We start from the raw sequence: 16271 nt of genomic DNA, 5'->3' as shown, positions 1-16271 counted from the left end.
GTATTCACGTCTCAGCTGGGCTGATGAAGGAACCGCTCCACCATTTGCTATATTCTGTCTGAAGAATTTCCGTAACTTATGGTTGTCCAATTTTTCCAAAGGAATATTTGTGCAAACAAACGCCTCTGTCAGGTCAAAATTTAATAAGTGGACTTTTGGAATATGGAAGTCACCGTTTTTTGTTTCTTTGCAAGCAGTTGCAGTACTGCTCTGGATTTTCGCCTTGCTCTTTCGGTGAACCTAATGCCTGTCAACTGACGGTAGTGATCTACAGTAACGTTGCAGGGCATACAGAAGAGCTTACCTCCATCGCTGTGTACAACTCCTGCTGGATACTGCTTTACGTGATCTGCTGCAGACACATGTTTAGCCTTTTTAGAGACATCCATTGTCTTGTTAGCAGTGTGTAGTATTTTAATTTCCCGCTTAGATTGCATATAGTCACATGACATAATCACAGCACTGTGCATGGCGAATATTACATGCAGACACATAGCAGAGCTGTACAGTTTCGTTAATGTATTTTTTTTTTTAATGAAATACAAATAATTATGATTTTTTTTATTTCTTAAGAATATTGTAAAAATTACGGTATTAGGCTAATTTCACGATTTCCGCGCAGACCATGAAATCGCTATTTTCACAGGGCCTTAGCTACGGCTCTTTTTTCGTGACTGCAAAACCAATTGTCTGTCAATGTCAGCGGAATACAGTAATGCCAAGAGGAATAGCAACTCGTGTCCGGTTTGAATCACAAACTCTACAATCAAACAACTAGATGCATTACTTTGAATAAACTTTAACTCACCCTAGGTTTGAACATTCATATACAGTACACCGGTAGGAGGTGTACACTACACTACAGAAAGTGCAATATGTCATCGCCTAGTTTCCGTAGTGTAGTGGTTATCACGTTCGCCTAACACGCGAAAGGTCCCCGGTTCGAGACCGGGCGGAAACATGTTTTTTTTCTTTTTTTTTTTTTTTTTCCTCCGTCTCATAAATTAATAATTTTACGTTGATTTATGTTGTTTCAGTTAATCAGAAATTAATATCGATGTATACATTTTAGTAGAAATAGCCCGAATAAAACATAAAATAAAAACAAAGGGAGCTTAATTTGATGAGCAGTACACTTCATTAAACAAACAGTATATTTGTTATTTAAAAGCAGGATTTGCAGTATATGTGTTCTAAAGTCCTCCAGCTCTGTACTACTGTATCTTAGTACTGTAATGGATGTGTACTTAGATTGCAGAAGTTCCCCCAATCGTTTCTAATGACTCGATACGGAGCAGGTGAGAGACTGATTATAACATTGATGCCATCTGGGGTTATGGGCATTCCATGCCAGAATTAAAAATAAAGAAGTTAATAAATAAGTAAATAAATATCAAAATAAATAAATAGACATTTCTTTATGTATGTATGTATTTATTTATTTATGTATTTCTTTCACATTTTCCACTTTTTACATTTCACTCTGCTTTTACATTTTCGCGAACGCATTTCCTTATCTGCTTTTTTTTCATTTCGAAGTCATCTTCTCGTTTTCTTTTTTCCATTTCACGTTGACAAAAGCACTTCTGTCAATCAGAACCAGTGGGCGGTATCAATTACACCATTGGCAGGCAGAGATCAATCTATGTTGCATTGGAGATTGGTCCACCCAGCTCCAGGCAAATACAATCGATGTCGATCTGACCCGTTTTCTCAGCCAGCCGTGTGTGAGCAGTGTTGACATTTCTGCGAATTTGTCCCAAGATCTGGCGACTTTGTAAACCCGATGGATTTTATAAATGAGAATGCGACGTATAGATAATTAAGCTACTCTGAATAAAACCTGGTGACATTCTATCCACTTTCTATTGCAATAAATAATAATAAAAAAACAACCAGTAAATACTTTACATTTAAAGCCCGCCCCTCATACTTCGATTACCTTTTACTCCCAAACCGCGAGCCCCCTGCTGTTCTGTAGGCTGTAAGGACTTTCCGTTGGTAGTCAGGATGGGACCAGCCAATCACATGCTAGTTACCACTTACACAGGAAAAGAAGAACACGCCCATTGCTTGTCTTTGAAATAGTGTAAATAGCAAGGCATAATGTTATTAACTGTGCACGTTACAAAAATGTAATTATTTAATCGACTATCCAGTATTTATGTCGATGTATATAATGAGGAATGAAATCGAGTTTCGAATTTGGTGTTTAGCAAGATTTTTTTTTAAAAAGCTCTGGCACCAGGTCAAACGTAATAGGTTAATCATTTATCTAACTATACAATACCTAAGCTAATGTACATTGCTAACGTATTTAAATTAAATGCATACAAAAACTACTTTCACTTTCATGTTCCAATCACATGCTGCACAATTCCACGCTAAATCTAGCGAAATTAAAGCGATTTTCCAATACTATTTATCCTAAAACTATGTCTAAAACTGTAATATTCCAAAGAAGGTTGTGAAGGCTTTATTTTGCTCCACTGAATTAACTATAAAACAGAGGATGTCAAAAAACTCAAAATGATGCCATTGTAGTTTCTTCGCAATAAACAAAGTGGCAAATGACACATTTCCACGTAATAGCGTTACTGTTTTTTTTTTTGTTTTGTTTTTAAAAAAAAGCTTTGCACACAAGTGAAAACTGTCAAATTTAACTTAAATACTCAAATAAACTCCATACCGCTGTTTTCATATTACACTAGTAACACTACACTAAATGGGCAGGGATTTGTGACGCATGCCGGAATGAAATTTCATCAGAATGATGGCCAATCATCTGACTTGTTCCTGATTAGGTTGCCAAAACAAACAAACAAACAAAAAAAAAAACACCCTGTAGATAGTGGCAACGTAGTCAGTTGTCTAATTTGGTATCCCCTGTGTTTCTCACTGTTAACACACCCAATATCAATCAAACACTTTGTGTGTGACAATGGGGCACAGACAGACATACTGTGCAAGTTTGACATTTCTAGGAGCTCCACTGCCTGAAATGCACAGGGGACACCAAATAATACAGCCATAGACTATGCTGTTTTGGTATCCCCGGTTTCTCACTGTAAATACCAATCTGGTGTGTACTGTATATAAAAGAAATATATGAACAAATATCTATAAACAATAACGTTATATGTGATACATTATGCATTTTTAATATCATTACACCACTCGTGTTTATTCCAGACATAACAGCACAAGCCACAGAGCAACAACATTAAATACAGTTTTGAAATCATTTTACGCATGCGCAATGCACCAGGAGATACAGATAGCTGAGGGGGTACTGAATTGGTTATAACACCTGCCCTGCCAAGGCGACTTACAGTTATTACAAAATACCACAATACAAATTATCACCTTACAAAATGTAAAGGTGTATTGGTTGTCTTTGAAAAGGGATCTGACTACTGATAAAAACTTTGACAATATTATTGTCAAATATTGTTGTTTTTATTATTATTATTATTATTATTATTATTATTATTATTATTATTATTATTATTATTATTTATTTCTTAGCAGACGCCCTTATCCAGGGCGATTTACAGTCGTAAACAAACACATTTCAAGAATCACAGTACAAGTAATAATAATTTGGTTCAAGCAAGTACAAGTGTGACAAAATATGATTCAATAATACAGCAGATAACAGTGTCAGTGATAGTTACATCAGGATATAATTAAATACAAAATACTACAGATTAAATAACACTTGGCAGATTACAGTACTCTACAGTACAGGATTAAATGCAGTAAAATAGGGGGCAGATAAGAGCAAGTAAAGCGCATTTAAGGAAGGGTGATAAGTGTCCCAGGGGAAAAACAGAGGAGTTCTACAGGTGCTGTCTGAAGAGGTGAGTCTGGAGGCAGGGGAGAGTAAAGGAGGTAGAGCCAGTCTTCTAGTGCAGGCGGAGCGGAGAGGTCGAGTGTGGGTGTAGGGAGAGATGAGGGTCTGGAGGTAGCTGGGTGCAGTCTGGTCAAGGCATCTGTAGGCTAGTACAAGAGTCTTGAACTGGATGCGAGCGGTGATCGGGAGCGAGCGGAATAGTGGAGTTGCGTGGGCGAAGCGAGGCAGAGAGAACACCAGGCGGGCAGCAGAGTTCTGGATGAGCTGGAGCGGACGGGTGGCGGACGCAGGGAGGCCAGCCAGGAGGGAGTTGCAGTAGTCTAGGCGGGAGAGTACCAGGGCCTGGACCAGGAGCTGGGTAGCATAGTTGGTGAGGAAGGGTCGGATTCTTCGGATGTTGCTCAGGAAGAATCGGCAAGTGCGTGCCAGAGTGGAGATGTGCTGGGAATAAGAGAGGCAGGGGTCCAGGGTGACTCCGAGGTTCTTAGCGGAGGAAGAGGGAGAGAGTGTGGTAGATTCCAGAGGAACAGAGATAGAGAGATCAGAGGAGGGGGAGGAGGAGGAGGGAAAGAAAAGGAGGGCAGATTTAGAGAGGTTGAGTTTGAGGTGGTGCGAGTGCATCCAGGAGGAGACAGCAGACAGACATGTAGAGATACGGGAGGGGATGGTGGAGTCAGAGGTGGGGAAGGAGAGGAAAATCTGAGCATCAGCAGCATAGAAATGGTATGAGAAACCATAGGATGTGATGAGGGGGCCCAGGGAGCGGGTGTAGAGAGAGAACAGGAGAGGACCCAAGACTGACCCTTGGGGGACTCCTGTTGAGAGAGGGCGAGGTGTGGAGGTTGCTCCATGCCAGGTTACCTGGTAAGTGCGGTTGGAGAGGTAGGAGGAGAACCAGGCCAGAGCAGTGCCAGAGATTCCCAGGTCAGCGAGAGAGGATAGTAGAATAGAATGGTCGATAGTGTCAAAGGCAGCAGAGAGGTCGAGGAGAATTAGGACAGAGGAGAGAGAGGCAGCTCGGGCAGAGTTTAGTGAGTTGGTGACAGACAGGAGGGCGGTTTCAGTGGAGTGAGCAGAGCGGAATTCAGATTGGAGAGGGTCGAGCAGAGAGCTGGCGGTGTACAGTCCGCTCGAGGGTTTTGGAGAGGAAGGGTAGGAGGAAGACAGGACGGTAGCTCTGGGGACAGGACGGTGGTTGTTGTTGTTGTTGTTGTTGTTGTTGTTGTTGTTGTTGTTGTTGTTGTTGTTGTTGTTGTTGTTGTTTGTTTGTTTGTTTGTTGTTGTTGTGGCAGCAGTGTGGAGTAGTGGATAGGGCTCTGGACTCTTGACTATTATTATAGCAGCATACATATGACAATGAAAATATAGTTACATATTATTTATTTTTCAAATATATTTTCAAATAGTTTAATAACATTTATATTATTCGTGTGGTGTGGTGTGTGTGTGTGTGTGTGTGTGTGTGTGTGTGTGTGTGTGTGAGTGTGTAAACACTACAATAATAATAAGCAGGACAAGCGCCGGAGCGGACAATTACATTTGTATGTTTGATTATCGAGGGTGTGTAATAATACGGAGAACCTTTCGGCAGCCTGCACTGCGCACATTACTCTATTGGACCAAACGGCAGTCACAGCGCTTCGGTTCGGTTTGGCTCGGCTCGGAAACAGGTACAGTACATGGGAAAACCGATTCACTGACTTTTCAGACAGTCTGACTATCTGTCTATTACTCTCCTTACGACAGAAGAAAATAAGATTCTAAGAATATACCCTGCTTCTATAATAATTTCACTTTCGATTCTACATTTTCATACACCTCGCATTATTTTGCAGTTTGGTCAGTTATTGATCAGGTATAGTTACTGGATACATTCTACATTAATATTCGTTCTTTTTTTTCTTTTTTTTGTTTGTTTTGTTTTTTTTATTAAAATGTTTTGTAATTTCTCGTTTTCCAGCTAGCTTGCGCGTAAGTAAAAGTGAAAGTAAAGTAAGCATAGGGCGCGTCTCACTCTGAAATGATCATAAATGATAAACGTTGCTTTTTTTGTCATGAATTACTGCTTTGGTATGGTCACTTTATAATTTGTTATTTTAATAGAGGATTGGACTTGATAAGCTGTGTGCATCACAATTATGAGTCGAGTCTGTTATGTTCTATTACTAGAAATGTCATGATGGCAGAAATGAGGGGAATTCCTAAAATGCTTAACGTGGCTTAATGTGCTTTCATTCAAACGAACCCCCTAGAAACCTTTACAGATAACAGGCTTAACACTTAACGTTAAGCCCTCCCTAAACAACCCTGCTCAGGTGAAATGCGCTCAACGTGAAAAACGCTTAATGTGGCTCGTGCTTAAATTCAAACCACACCCCATAAACGTGTTGTAAAAGTAGCCTAATACAGTTTAGTACTTCTCAGTACTATTCGAAAATAAATCTGAGCTGAACTCTTACTGTGAACTGCTTCCATAACTTCGAAAACTTAACAAACGTATTATTGTAAAACTAGTAGAAACTTCACAGACTCAACAAACATTTCGACTTTCGTCTTCTTCGGTTTATTAATTGCTCAATCGGATGGAAAAGCCAATTTGTAAGATTGAGATTGTTTCATTACTCTCTTAAAAAGAGAATCATTTGCATATATTTGTAGTGCACTGTAGAGATAAGTCGGGCACAGTGCTGCTGACGTAACACAACACCGGGACCGGAGCAAAAAACATTTGCCAAATGAAGATAGGGAATTGTTTTAGTGTGTGTCCAGTTTTGTCTTGGTCCGGATTTCACGCACTTCACCCAGTTGTGTAAATTTAGGTTACCATTAGGTGCTAAAATGTATTCGCGAAAGTAATGCTATTTTTGTAAGTTTTAGTAATTAAAAATATCTTGGAGAATACATGTTAGTGCTGATCATACTGTTTGTTCAGTAACTTGTTCACAGTGTGTTGATTAAGTGTATTCAAAGTAATCAGTCTGCATCCAGTTGTTTGATTTCTATAACTTGTCATTCCTTGATTACGGTACTGCCGCTGACGTTGGCACTGACAATATTCAGAGGGTGTATGTGTGTATATATCTCTATTGAAATGTACATAAAGCTGTGTGGAGTAGTGGTTAGGGCTCTGGACTCCTGACTGGACGGTTGTGGGTTCAGTCCCAGGTGGAGGACACTGCTGCTGTACCCTTGAGCAAAGTAAGGTACTTTACCCAGATTGCTCCAGTAAAAACCCAGAGTGTATAAATGGGTAATTGTATGTAAAAAAATAATGTGTACAAAATAATGTAATTGTATGTAAAAATAATGTGATATCTTGTAACAATTGTAAGTTGCCCTGGATAAGGGCGTCTGCTAAGAAATAAATAATAATACATTAAACGTTAAATAGAAGTTTCAATATAGGCGTTCCAAAAGTAATGTTCATTCTTCTGTGATACCAGTGTAACATATTGAAGCAGATTCCTAAATTCTATTTGCCATCTGAGCATAACCTTTATAAAATGCTTGGGAGCGAGCTGTGTGGGTGTTTAAAAAGAGGTCAGGGGCAGTGTTAACGCTGACCGTAAGAACGGGTGCAGTGTAGGGGTGAGACGATGCACCCAAGGTGCCATACGTATTGCGATACTAATGAAAAACACAAAGTTGTAAACCACCAGTTTGAATTTACGGACAAAGCAGTATGTGAACTAGAGTACCTGGGATATCCATTTTAGTTGAATTAACCAAATCTCCTTACCACATTTCTGAGAGAGAAAAAAAAGCAATGTGTTTGATCACTATTAAAGTACAAACTTTGTTCATCAAGTTTTTCAGCATTAAGTTGTGATGTCTAATCAATAACAATTTCAATATTTTTAAAAAGTACATCATTGTTTTTGCTTGCATCATACTTAACTAACTCAGTAGATTATTGTAAGACTTATAATAATAATAATAATAATAATAATAATAATAATAATAATAATAATAATAATTATTATTATTATTATTATTATTATTATTATTATTATTATTATTATTATTATACCATACATGTTAGCACTAAGTATTTGTATTTTTGAAGTTAAGGTTGAGTATATTACTTTATTTTGTATACTATTCTACACTGTGCTGTTTTTAAATGTGGTTATGACCTCCGACTCTGTAGCTCTTCGGTGGCTGCATGGTGCGTCCGCAGTGTGAAAAAAAGCGGTCGGTTGACGGCACACGCTTCGGAGGACAGCGTGTGTTCGTCTTCGCCCTCCCGAGTCAGCGCAGGGGTGGTAGCGGTGAGCTGAGCCTAAAAAATAATTGGCCGTTTCAAATTGGTAGAAAAAATAAATAAATGGCAACGACTAAATTAAAATAAAACAAAAAATACAGTCATAGCAGCGAGTTTGTACAGACATGCTCGCTTCCTGATTCCTCTCTGTCCAGAACAAACAAGACAGGCTGCTACACGAAGGTGTATCGTATCGTGTTGTAAAGTAAACGATACACAATGAATCGTCCCACCCCTAGTGCAGTGTGGAGGTTGCAGTATGTTGTGTGCAGTGTGGAGGGTGCAGTATGTTGGGTGCAGTGTGGAGGGTGCAGTATGATTGTGTGTAGTGTGGAGGGTGCAGTGTGGAGGGTGCAGTATGTTGGGTGCAGTGTGTAGAGTGCAGTGTGGAGGGTGCAGTATGTTGGGTGCAGTGTGGAGGGTGCAGTATGATTGTGTGTAGTGTGGAGGGTGCAGTGTTGAGGGTGCAGTATGTTGGGTGCAGTGTGTAGAGTGCAGTATGTTGGGTGCATTGTGTAGAGTGCAGTGTGGAGGGTGCAGTATGATTGTGTGTAGTGTGGAGGGTGCAGTGTTGAGGGTGCAGTATGTTGGGTGCAGTGTGTAGAGTGCAGTGTGGAGGGTGCAGTATGTTGGGTGCAGTGTGTAGAGTGCAGTGTGGAGGGTGCAGTATGTTGGGTACAGTGTGTAGAGTGCAGTGTGGAGGGTGCAGTATGTTGGGTGCAGTGTGTAGAGTGCAGTGTGGAGGGTGCAGTATGTTGGGTACAGTGTGTAGAGTGCAGTGTGGAGGGTGCAGTATGTTGTGTGTAGTGTGGAGGGTGCAGTATGTTGGGTGCAGTGTGGAGGGTGCAGTATGTTGGGTGCAGTGTGGAGGGTGCAGTATGATTGTGTGTAGTGTGGAGGGTGCAGTGTGGAGGGTGCAGTGTGTAGAGTGCAGTGTGGAGGGTGCAGTATGTTGGGTGCAGTGTGGAGGGTGCAGTATGTTGTGTGCAGTGTGGAGGGTGCAGTATGTTGGGTGCAGTGTGGAGGGTGCAGTATGATTGTGTGTAGTGTGGAGGGTGCAGTGTGGAGGGTGCAGTGTGTAGAGTGCAGTGTGGAGGGTGCAGTATGTTGGGTGCAGTGTGTAGAGTGCAGTGTGGAGGGTGCAGTATGTTGGGTGCAGTGTGTAGAGTGCAGTGTGGAGGGTGCAGTATGTTGGGTGCAGTGTGGAGGGTGCAGTATGTTGGGTGCAGTGTGGAGGGTGCAGTATGTTGGGTGCAGTGTGTAGAGTGCAGTATGTTGGGTGCAGTGTGGAGGGTGCAGTATGTTGGGTGCAGTGTGGAGGGTGCAGTGTGTTGGATGCAGAGTAGGTATTGATTCCGTATCGCTTTCTCTCTCAGGTCCTCACAATGAAACAGTGGATGCTCCTCCTGTATTTCTCTGTCTTGCACAGCACTGCGGAGGGTAAGATTATTGTTCATGAAACTGAATTGCACTTCATTCTGCTCCCCTCTTCCCTCTCTCCTATTCCCTCTTCTCTCACCTATATTAATCTAATTCTCTCTCTCAGCCACCTCTTTGAAGACATCAGACTCTCCAGTGAAGGGCACGCTCTTTGGAGAGGTCTCTCTCCCCTGCTCCCTCTCCCCCATCTCCGATGCAACGCCCCTGAGTATTTCCTGGCTTCAAAAATGTACTGACTCGCTGGTCTACTCGTACCATCTGGGGTCTAGCACGGCAGGACCCACGTTCGAGGGGGGGGCGTGCTAACATTGACCTCAGCAAGCTGACCCGTGGTGACCTTACCCTGACTCTACTCAACCTCACTTTGGCTGATGAGGGGACCTACTTGTGCCAGACCACAGACAGCAAAGGGGAAAAAGTGGAGAAGACCATGGAGCTGAAAGTGGGGAGTAGGTATCCATTTCTCTCTCACACACTCACTCCCCTCACTCCCCTCTCTCTTCCTCTCACTCCCCTCTCTCCCTCTCTCTCCCTCACTCTCTCTCCCCCTCTCACTCCCCTCTCTCTCCCTCGCTCTCCCTCACTCCCCTTTCCTCTTTCTCTCCCCTCTCACTCCTCTCTCTCTCCCTCTCTCCCTTACACTCACTTCTCTTTCTCTACCCTCTCCCCATCTCCCCATCTCTCTCCCCTCACACACTCACTCCGCTATCTCTCACTTCACACACTCACTCCCGTCTCGCCCCGCTCTCTCCCTCACACACTAACTCCCCTCTCTCCCTCACAGTCTCCCCTGTCTCCCTCACACACTCACTCCCCTCTCTCTCCCCTCTCTCCCTCACACTCACTCCCCTCTCTCCCCCCTCTCCCTCACAGTCTCCCGTCTCCCTCACACACAGCATGTTAAAAGCATGCATGTTATTATGCATATTAGATATAAAAATAACAGAAAGTGTATTGTTTTTAAATTGTGTCTCTTATGCTGTCCCAGTAATGCGTCCATATTTTTTCATCTTTGAGTTGCATGAAGTTTTTAGTCCAGCTGCTGAGGAATGTGTCCCTTACTACAGGACAGAACACAATGCATCTCAGTCTGTCTCTCCCATCTTTCACAGTCCTTGTTTTGTCTGTCAATCTGTTTGGATCGCCAGGCTGTGCTCAATATGCCTGTACTTGGTCAAGATTTGTCTTTGCTTTTTTTTTAGTATAGTTTCACACACTCTTTCTTCCTCTCTCACAGATGTAGGTCAACGCCCTTTGATCTTACTCTCCTCCCTCCCCACCGCTTTCTCGATCTCTCTCTCCTGTCAGTCCCCTGGGTGGACCCCAGCTCCTCAGGTCTCGTGGAATGGGGGCGATGGCAGCTCGCTGGGGGTTAAAGGTCATGGATCAGAGCCTGACCTGCACACTGAGCAAGACACTGCTGGGGAAAGAGACATACGAAACTGAGCATTACAGGTGAGATGGAGGGAGCAAGTGAAGGAGAGAGAAAGGAAGGAGAAGAGTGTCATTGTGTGGTCTACGCACTGCGCAACCCTGTACTGAACAGAGACCGCTCTCCCTCACCTTGTCTGTCCTCTCCCCTCTATCCTCCCTCCCTCCCTTCTGTCCTCTCCTGCCCTCCCCTCTCCTCTCCCCAGGTGATTTCCCTCCCAGTGTCTCTCCCTGGCTTATTGTGTTCATCGTTCTGTTGCTGATTCTCGGTGTGATCGCCGGGGTTGTGTTCTGGCAGTACAGCAAGAAGAGAGAAGCCATCCGAGGTGAGGACCCGAGGAGATGGACAAACATACAGACAGTTAGAGAGTCAGACAGAGAGACAGATAAACACATACACATACAAACAGACAGTCTCCCAATATGGGCAAAAGATTGTATCAGGATGAAATCACCTGGCAGTTCAAATTGCTTAAACAGAGACCTAGGAGGACAAAACACAGGATCCAAACTGCTTGTGAGGTTAAGGAGCCAGGTTAAGAAAAGAACGAACCAGAGGTCAGACAAGAATCCAAACTGAAAACATGCATGTGCCCTTTATTATACAGTGAGGTCATATATGCATTGAGAAAAGCATTATTTAAAAAGCAAAATAAAAACATGCTTCACAACAGCCTTCAGATACAACTGAAATATGCATGTTCTAGTAATATATACACAAGGCTCCAAACAGGGTGCCAGAGCCATTAGTCAATCAATGAAGGTTCAGATAATACTGTAAAAGCCATGGTAATCAGTAATTAGCAGACAGATAGACAGATACAGCTGGTTGAAACACAGGTACAGACAGACCTGTAGATAGAGAGGTGCATTTGGATTTGAGTTGTTTCATCTCTCTTTTTCTCTCTCCAGTGAAGGAACGCCAAGCTGCTAAAGCAGGTGAGTGTGTGAGAGAGAGGGACGGAGGGAGCTAACTGTAAAAAATATTCTTGAAAAATGTAACATTGATCCCATGTCAAAACACAACTTGTAGAGGACAAAGTAAAAAAAAAAAAAAAAGAAACTCAAATAGGTAATGTTCAAATGGTGGTGAATGTTCCATGCACGAGATGACATCATCACTGGGATTTAGAACTGTGTCAGTCTCATAACAATCTCTGTGAATCTCCTTGTTTCTTTCAGAACGAGAGCCTCTTCTGGAGCAGTATGGTGAGAATGTGTTTTCTTATACCACTCCTGTGGCTAAATATCCAGGAGTTGTTTTTATGCTTTGTCATTAAGTGAGGATGGGAGGGGTGAGTTTAGGGTGCCTCTGAGTGTGTGTGTTGTGTTTTTTTTTCATTTTCATTGTGACTTGCTGCACCATTTTACAAATAGTGTTGATAATCACAAAATAGCACATTTTTTAAAAGATGGAAGTCGAAAAGTTCAAAATGACTGAATAATTCACTAACCTCAGCCCTAACCCAACCCTGTATTCTTATTGCTGGAAAATGTAATCATTCGTGGTATAAATAAGTGTAATGAAAGCACATGACATACAGTACACAGTACAATACAACACAACACAGTACAATACAACACAGTACAATACAATACAATCCAACACAACACAACACAACACAGTACAATACAACACAACACAGTACAATACAACACAACACAGTACAACACAGTACAATACAACACAACATAGTACAATACAGTACAATACAACACAGTACAATACAACACAGTGCAACACAGTACAATACAATACAATACAACACAGTACAATCCAACACAACACAGTACAATACAATCCAACACAACACAACACAACACAGTACAATACAACACAACACAGTCCAATACAACACAACACAGTACAAAACGATACAATACAACACAGTACAACACAACACAGTACAATACAATACAATACAACACAGTATAGTGTGGAGTAGTGGTTAGGACTCTGGACTCTTGATCGGAGCGTCGTGGGTTAAATCCCAGGTGGGGGACACTGCTGCTGTACCCCTTGAGAAAGGTGTATAAATGGGTAATTGTATGTAAAAATAATAATTATTATTTATTTCTTAGCAGACGCCCTTATCCAGGGTGACTTACAATTGTTACAAGATATCACAGTTGGGTTTTTACTGGAGCAATGTAGATAAAGTACCTTGCTCAGGGGTACAGCTGCAGTGTTTCCCTCCTGGGACTGAACCCACGACCTTCCGGTCAAGAGTCCAGAGCCCTAACCACTACTCCACACTGCTGCCCTATAATGTTTTAAAAAAATAATGTAATTGTATGTAAAAATAATGTGATATCTTGTAGCAATTGTAAGTCACCCTGGATAAGGGCGTCTGATAAGAAATAAATAATAATACAGTACAGTACAGTACAACACAATACAGAACTTCAATCAGTGCCGTCCTGACTGCCCATGGTGACCCTACACCTCTATGACAGTGTTATGGCAGGTGCATTTAATATTAATGTTGCCCGCACCGAGACAAGCAATCGAAGCCTGGGTTAACATTCCTTTAAAAGAGCGCCAATGATAATGTTGCTAGTGTAAAAGGAGATCCTGAATTTTGTCTCACACCTCTCCAGCCACACCAGAAATGAAGGAAGGCGTCTGCTCTGGTAATCCGTACTGGAAGGTGGCTGTGCGGGAGAAAGACTGGACAGTAGGTGTGATTGAGGATGGAATGGATATCAAGACTGCGGTGGGAGGGAAGGAGGGCTCCAGCGCGTGTCCTGAGAAGGGGGTGTGTGCTTTGAGTATGAAGGGCAGTTCAGAGCTCCGTGCCCTCCTCTCCTCCCCCTTCCCCATCACCCCCTCCGAGCCCCCACGCAAACTCGGCTTCCTGCTGGACTGGGAGGAGAAGCAGCTCTCTGTGTACGATGCCGAGAGGAAACAGAGGCTCTACACCTTCAACACCGCGTTCAAAAACAAAGCCGTACCCTTCTGTCTGTGAGGGGGAGGGGGGAGGGGTAGGAGGAGGAGGGAGAGTCTCAGCGGAGGGGGGTGGGGGGCAGTGGTGGGTGAAATGATTTTGGGGTCACTGTTTCATTCAGAAATCAGCAGAACTGTGCGGGATGGTGGTGGATTACTCCTTCCCGCTCTGGTGCACGCTGTTTGTAGTTTCCAGTTGTGCTGTATGTTCTGTCCAAGGGGATAACATTACATGAATTTTGACAAATTGTTCACATTGGTTGATTGCTTAACCACAGTCACAATGGGTATACCGGGAGTGTCTGATTGGATCTGCTGGTTTGGGATGGAACAACCCTTTTAAAGCTTCGGTCTTCTAAAGTAAAAATGTAAGAAGCATTCAACGAGTGCTTTCTGTGATATTTCTGTTTAATATACAGGACTAAAGGCATCACAACTGGCCAAAACGTTTGCCTACTTGACTTCCTTTCTTACAGTTTTACCTCAACTCTGATGAAGCGTTTTGAAGTTCTGGATGATAACTTCTATCTTTTGCCTTCGGGGAGGATAGCTCAGACAATCTTAATGGCTGAGCTATTCCAACAATTCCGTAGACAATATTAAAAGCCGTTTGTTTTCAGGGATAGCAGGGCGTGTGTTGTGTTGCATTAACAAACAAAGCCATATGTCAATGCAACACAACGCACAAGCCCTGGAGCATGTTATCCCGCTTATAAAATGCATTTTATTATATATCCTTCCGCTTTGGAGAAAAAAATAGTCCCTCAAACGAGGTTCTATTTGTTGTAAACATTAAACTGGAGGTTTTCAATGTTTCCATTTATTGTAATTAATTCAAATGAATGAAGCCTCCATGCTGGTCTCAATTGTTCCATAAACAGAGCTGACATAACCTGCAATGTAACCTTGTTAGTGACCAAGCATTTAAAAATGCCAATCATGTATTTTTGTTGATAATGAAAAGATACAGAAAAGGAGGCAAAGACAAAGTTCACTATCCACGCATTACTACCACTGACCTGGAGAAGCTAATATAAAAATACATGACTGGCATTTTTAAATGCTTGGTCACTAATGGGCTATCATTGTGATTTATGTCAGCGCCAATGTAAAGTTGGTTTGAAGTTCGATATTCATTTTATATTCACATTATCACCTAGTCTTTTCAAACCAGCTTCATTGGGAAGCTTATCAGTTGTGAATATGTGCACAGCCTTTCCTTTAACTGTGAATCCTATACTGCAGGATGCTCAGAGATTGATGCATCATTTTGTAATATCTAGGCTTGATTATTGCAACGCCCTGTTTTCAGGTATCGTAAGCTATGTTTTATCCCGATTACAGCTTGTACAAAATGTTGCGGCCAGGGTTCTAACAAGAACACACAAATGTGAACATATTTCCCCTGTGCTAGCAGCCCTACATTGGCTCCCGGTGCGTTCTAGAATTGATTTTAAGGTCCTGCACTTAACCTATAAAGCCCTGAATGGTCTGGCCCCATCATACTTAAGGGATCTTTTAGTCCCTTATATTACTGTCCCAAGGGCTTTTAAGAGAAACACAGGTGGCCCCTGACTGTGGAACGCTCTGCCTGGCTCAATATAAGAGGCATCTACCGTTGCAATTTTTAAGTCAAGTTTGAAAATCTGTTTTATAATCTATCACTTCCATTTTAATCTGACTCATTTTGATTTTGCTTCCTTACTGTTTTTATTTCTCGATGCACTAGAGTTTTATTGCTATGTATGGCTTTTGCAGTTTTATTGTTGATGTTTTGAACTGTTGTTTTCTGTTAAGCATCTTGAGATGCCATGAGAGATGCTATATAAAAATGTTCGTTTTAATTTGATTTTTAACTGCATGTTAAACAATCCTCAACAGCCAATCGGCTTGCAGCATCCATTCTGGTTTATAAATACAAAGAGTGCATTCCCTGGCAGTTTGAATGGAAGGGCAGCTCTGAGGGACTGCAAACTGCATCAGAACTCCAGAACATTAAACTGGTCTCTCATTGCAATGAAAGACAGGGATGTTCTTGTTATAATCACTATTTTTTTTACTGTGTGAAAATAATGTAAATAATGTTGTATTTTGATTGGCTTAGCTTATCCGCAAGCCTTAGCGCACTGTCATTTGATTGGCTGAGCTAGTCTAATTGGTATTGTGGTTTCTTTGAATCAAATGAGGAGATCCATTTTGATAGTTGTGCATATGCTTGCTTAACTGTTGTGTTGATGTGTCAGTGCAGTATAATCATGTGAAACCAAGCAGTATTGAGATCTACGACCCAATGCCTAATACGCGCTTCCCTGGTAACTATTGATCTGTTGTGA

General features: G+C 42.0%; 1 long non-coding RNA gene and 1 other non-coding gene across 2 annotated transcripts; both read left to right on the top strand.

The window, feature by feature from the left end:
• The first annotated feature begins 888 nt into the window (after nt 1-888).
• trnav-aac (transfer RNA valine (anticodon AAC)) lies at nt 889-961 on the top strand. The gene has a single exon. It is a non-coding gene; the product is annotated as a tRNA-Val (tRNA).
• Nucleotides 962-5054: 4093 nt separating this feature from the next.
• LOC117431309 (uncharacterized) lies at nt 5055-12200 on the top strand. Its single transcript, XR_004548663.3, has 7 exons — nt 5055-5526; nt 9497-9560; nt 9667-10009; nt 10798-11015; nt 11198-11317; nt 11904-11930; nt 12174-12200. It is a non-coding gene; the product is annotated as an uncharacterized LOC117431309 (long non-coding RNA).
• The last annotated feature ends 4071 nt before the right edge of the window (nt 12201-16271 follow it).

This window comes from Acipenser ruthenus, chromosome 22 (genome assembly GCF_902713425.1).
Source record: "Acipenser ruthenus chromosome 22, fAciRut3.2 maternal haplotype, whole genome shotgun sequence".
NCBI lineage: Eukaryota > Metazoa > Chordata > Actinopteri > Acipenseriformes > Acipenseridae > Acipenser > Acipenser ruthenus.
The sequence above is the reverse complement of the archived record's forward strand: the minus strand, read 5'-3'. Positions and strand labels throughout refer to the sequence as shown.